Source organism: Scyliorhinus torazame, chromosome 17, assembly GCF_047496885.1.
Source record: "Scyliorhinus torazame isolate Kashiwa2021f chromosome 17, sScyTor2.1, whole genome shotgun sequence".
Classification (NCBI taxonomy): Eukaryota; Metazoa; Chordata; class Chondrichthyes; order Carcharhiniformes; family Scyliorhinidae; genus Scyliorhinus; species Scyliorhinus torazame.
Window position 1 is genome coordinate 124,166,967 of NC_092723.1, and position 6,000 is coordinate 124,172,966.

Here is a 6,000-nt window from a genome sequence, read left to right on the forward strand (position 1 = left end):
CAGCGTCAGTTTCTAAGACATGCTTGGCCCTGTTACCAAGATGGCATCGCGAGTTAAACACAGGTTGAAATGACATTTCAGCGTCAGGCCCCACCTTGGCCATCTCAAAAACACTTAAGCACTGAAAGTAGCCAGGGAAAAATCAGCTCCTGAAGTTGTGAAGTTTGTTACCTTATTAACACGTAACTCTGGTACAAACAAGCCTGCAAACAAATGATTAATTTGTGTCATTTGATCAAAAGGTTTCCTTGGTTGAATTAGAAGCAGCGTTCTTTTGATGTGGAATAAGTAGTTTATTCCACTGCATGGATCTTGTTTGTAAAAGCGTCATGCAAATTAGATAAATGCAAAATATTGCAGATGCTGGAAATCTGAAATAAGAACAGAAAATTCTGCAAACACTTAGCAGGTCTGGCAGCATCTGTGAAGAGTCCGTATGATCCTTCTTCAAATTAGATACATCTGTGGGGATATGTGATGTTCTGGGTAACATTTGAGGAGGTTCCTCAGTGCCAATGAGGACTCGCTGAAACTATCGTGTATTGTCGGTAGTTAGCTGCAACGATATTGATATATCGACATTCACCAATGGTGGATCAAACCACAATGGGTGTGGAACCTTCTGCACATAGATGTTACGATATTTATTCACTTATTGTGAATACGTATGAGTTTCTTCTCACCACATCAAAGGAGCTAAGTCTTTGTCCTTTCTTACAGCAGAAAGCACTTGAGGTCAAGCAGTGGTGAGGAGCTGTCAATCATAGCAAGAGCACAGGGTCGCAGGTTTGAGTCCCCGCTGGGTCACTGTCTGTGCGGAGTCTGCACGTTCTCCCCGTGTCTGCGTGGGTTTCCTCCGGGTGCTCCAGTTTCCTCCCACAGTCCAAAGATGTGCAGGTTAGGTGGATTGGCCATGCTAAATTGACCTTAGTGACCAAAAAGGTTAGATGGGGTTATTGGGTTTCGGGGATAGGGTGGAAGTGAGGGCTTAAGTGGGAGGTGTAGACTCGATGGGTCGAATGGCATCCTTTTGCATGGTATGTTCCATGTTCTATGTTCTATAAATAAACAATCCACCAAGCAGCTGTATCTGAATCATTAAACAGTTAATCACAGGCTAGTGAAAGGTATTTCTCTGTGAAAGTGAACAGAAGTTTTGCAGTTCAAAGGACCTCAGGGGATTTGAAGTTTTTCCAAGTGTTGCAGGCTTTCAAGGAAGCTTCTCATAATAATAATAATCTTTATTGTCACAAGTAGGCTTACATTAACACTGCAATGAAGTTACTGTGAAAAACCCCTAGTCGCCACATTCTGGCACCCGTTCGGGTCCACGGAAGGAGAATTCAAAAGATCCAATTCACCTAACAAGCACATCTTTCGGGACTTGTGGGAGGAAACCGGAGCAGCCGGAGGAGACCCACGCAGACAATGGGAGGTGCAGACTCCGCACAGCCAGTGACCCAGGCGGGAATCGAACCTGGGACCCTGGTGCTGTGAAGCACCAGTGCTAACCACTGTGCTACCGGGCTTGTAACAGCTATTGTTTTAAAGGCTACTGTCTGAAGGAGCCAATGTTAGAAAAGGGGACGTGTTTCTCTACATGATTCCTTGCTGGATAGCTCATCAGCTGTCAGGAAGAGCAGTTCCAGCTGAGAGGGCCACATCAGAATTTTAAAAAGTCCGACCAGGAGGATGCTGTTCAGCAGAGGACTGCCTGAGATCACCTTGCAAAGGGTGATCTTCAGATTGACCAGGGCTGGAAGAGGCAGACCAGACACAGGAACCCCATCCCGGGGGGGCAGAGTCCCAGGGTCAACCGCTCATCCACTGCCGGAGCCCACCCAACCCCCAGGACCCTTATGGGTCACCCCCCCCCCCCCACTCCCCCCTCTACAGCCTGGCAGCAGTAGAGGGGCTCATTCCCAGTGCCCTGACCCCCCTATCCCCCTGGAGCTTCATTGTGCCAGGAACTGGTTTCACTGCCGTGGTGTAGGTGCTAACCACTGTGCTACCATGCCACCCGCCCAATGCCTTCTTTGATCTGATGAAGTAAATGGGTTTTGCAATATTTCAGTGTTTACTGAATGTTTTTAAGCTAACTTAGCTCCCCCTCCCAAAACAAAAATGCCTTTCTGAGGTAGTCTGCAATTCGGCTGTAATTCACGCCACATGGTGATGTGCTGCCTATTGAAGAGTTAATACCACTGATGTTGGGATGTCACCATTAAGTGGTCATTAATTCAGTATGCTGCCACCTCACCTAAATAAATGCCCTCCCCTCTTCCAAGGTAACTATTGGTGAGACCAGAGGATTTCCCACCACTTTCGCTGCTCTTTAGCGGAGTAAGCCCATCTACAGCTTTCTTACTGGTAATCTCTCAAGTCAACATGGTCCCGAGCCTTCAAGTGCTACCGGCTCCCAATAACTTGCTTTAATTACACTTATCCAGTTTTCTACAGTTAAGCTCTTATTCCTAAATTTAGAAACTATACTCTGAAACTAAAAAGTATGTTCTAAAACGTATGAACCATGAATGAGATCTTTGCAACATTAGTAACAGCGATGGAAGATTGTATCTCCTTCCAATTTCAACAAGCCTCAACTTTATCACCAATGGGGTGACTGTTCCTTCTGGTTCCCAAGCCAGATAGGTTCAGACCATTGACATCTCCTCCCTGTAGTGATCTGCACATCTGTATACACACTAGGGGTTAATGTAAATACACTACAACTAAGTAATCACTAGAGGGAGCACTAGAGATGTATAAATAAGCAGACGAAAGCCAGGGCCTCACTCTTCACAGGAACGGCAGCTAGTGGCAGGACACAGACAGACAGCTCACATGTAACATCTAGTACAAGGTCTGGAGAGAGAACAAACTTACTTAATAAAGCATCTGCTTCAACTGGAAGACTACGAGCTTTATTCAGACATAAGAAATAATATACTCCATACAACTAACATCATCCAAAATGCTTAGGAGGCATAAAATAGCAGACACAACCTCAGAATTCAGACTACTTCATAATGAGTAAACTATGCTGCTTTGTGAGCAAGTTTGTTTTTCCAATATGGGGCATACTTTGAACAAAATGAGAGTGCACCTCCCTGTACCCTACTTTAAGTCCAGGGTTTTTATATAGTTCATTGTAACGTCAATGGATCATTAACCAAGAGGTTCCGAATTGAAATCCCACCGTGGCAAGTTGTAAATCTGACTCAATAAATCAGGTCATTGTTAGGCATGGCAGCACCAAAGAGAAAAGAAATGACAAGAAAATCTAGCAAATTGTTGTTAGAACCCTAACCAGTTCAGAGAAGGGAACCTGCCACCCTACCCAGCCTAGCTCATACCAGATGCCAGTCTAACAATACATGCATGCCCTCTGAAATGGTCAAGTCAGCCATTCAGCTGTACAGAAATTGCTTCAAAAAGAATTCCCACAACCACTGCTTTCTGAGGGTAATGAGGGATGGGTTATAAATGTGGCTTTTACCGGCCACATCCTGAAAACAAGTAGAGAAAAGAATGTTAACACCCTTGGAGTTAGAGACAGATTGAGTTTTAAAAATATATATTGTCTCAAGCTTTTCCCCTGAAGTCAAGGGTTCTGATTCACAATTCCAAACTTGTCATATTTGTCAAACAGATCATTGACGGTTTAATGAATGCCATAAATTTTCTGCAATCAAGACTGTCACAGTAAGTGCACAATTCATTCTCAGGCTGCCCGATCTCAGCAGAACAGATTCTGGGTGTATTTTGCTTCACAATCTATCTACATGATAGTTACAGTTGTTGTCGGTCTGTGCTCTGAATTTGTTGAATTGTCTTTTTTTTTGCTTTGTTACTTGTAAGCTCCAGTATTATTAGCTTATTTCTCGCCAAATGGCAGATCCTTAAGTCAATCCAATACTAGAGGCTGATAATTGACTTTTTTTTTACATTAAAATATCTGGGGCTGGATTCTCCGCAGCCCAACACCGAAATCGCGTTTGGCGCAGGGACGGAGAATCCACTTTCACGCCAAAGTCAGGCCCAGCACCAGTCGGGCGATTCTCCGGGGCCAGAGAATCGGCGTGATTGCGGAGTATGCTGCGCGGCTAGGGGCCCATTGACATAGGCCCGCTCAGCGATCCTCCGCTCCTGACCGGCCACGTTCCCAATGGTGTGGAACTAACCACCAGTCGGGATGCTGGATTGGCGGCTGCAGATTCTGTCCGCGGCCGCCGTGGTGGGGGGGGGGGCGGGGGGATCGGACACCGGGGGAGGGGGCCTTATAGGCAGCCGGGGAGTGCTTGTGCGCGGTTAGATGCTCGGGCGTGCGGCCGATCGGAGGGGGCCTAATTTTTGCGCCTGGCTCCGCGGTCCAAGTCTGCCATGGAGCTCAGCGCGGCCGCTGGAGGCCATCGGTGTGCACATGCAGACTCCAAACCGGAAGTGCGGGGGCCCGTATCCACAGCTAAAGCTGCGAGATTTACTCCAGGTCCCTGCCAGCCCCCTGCAGGACATTGAATTAGCTGTCCCTTTTTTACAGGAATCTCTGGAGTAAAACTCCAGCGTTTTTATGCCGGCGTGGGGGACATAGTCCCATTTTGGGAGAATCCAACCCCTGATCTAAGGTGGAAAAGCATAAAGGACAAAGTGATCGGCTCACTGGAAACCTCCTTGCAAACAAGGACATCAATTTTCTTTTATGAGGGAAGAATTGAAACTAGCTTTTGGAGCTAAAAGTTTCAGCTTTCCCAGTTCCAATTTATCTTAAATATTTTATACACAAATGTATTAGGTTATCCTGGGCTCAGTGTTAGCACCTCGGAGTCAGGAAGTGGTGTGTTCAAGCCCCACTCTGTGGTGATATACATCACTATAAGTACACAAAGGGTTAATGTACATTCACTACACCTAGCTAGACACGAGAGGGAACACCAGAGACATGACACACAGACAGTCAACCAATAGGTCAGTAAGATAGGACACGACCAATGGGCAGTCACGATACACACAGAGGTGACACTACCACAGGGGGGCATTACACCAACCCATATAAAAGGGCGCATCACACATGTTCAGTCTCTTTCCAGTGGAGACTCTCAGTGAGTACAGACACAGGGTTGATTGAACATCACTCCCACCACGTGGATTGTAGCAGACTGGTTCGTCAGTCTGAGTAGCTATAGCAGGATTAACAATAGCGTTGAATCCAAGTAGGAGAATCGTTAACAGTAATAAATGTGTTAAAGCTATCTCCAAGTCTGAACCTTCCTTTGTCAGTGTGCACATCAAGGAAGCAGCTTATGCAACGTCGAGAGCATAACAAACACACTCTAGACACTTGGTCACAGAATCTAGGCTGACACTTCAGTGCAGTGGTAGTGCTGCACTGTCAGATATGCAATCTTTCAGATGGAATGTGAAACTTAAATTGGGAATCTGGGGCGGAGGAGAAAGAGTTGGCTATTTGGCCCTTTGAGCCTGCTCCGCTGAGGCACGAGGGGGTTTCTGGCCCTTCCCGCTGGTGGGATCTCCAGCACCACCAAAGTCGACCTCTCACAGTGGTGCTGCCAGTGAGCAATGCCTGAAGACACCCCCGGCGGCCGATGGTAAGCTGCCTCCACCACGGTAATCAGGCTATGGGGTCGGGGCCGGAAAATCTCAGCCACAGTATTTCTCTCACAAAGGTGAGAAAGATTTGATTGGATTCACCGCCCCGCGACGCCCGAAGCACGTTTTCCCGATGGGACGGAGAATCGACAGTGGGGGGAAAATCTGAACAACAATGCTCCTACCAACCGCTGGTGCCGGGATCGAGGTTCACGATCGCGCACCAGCAGGAGGATGTAAATTATTATTCCATTTGGATCCATTTAGCGGGCCCGGCGCCAGAGTCTCCAGCCCTCTGTGATTCTCCGGTCCCTCGGGCCAGGAATCACGTGGGCGTGGATTAATCCTGGTATTTACCAGCGTCGCCCTGACATGGTGGACATTGGAGTGGGC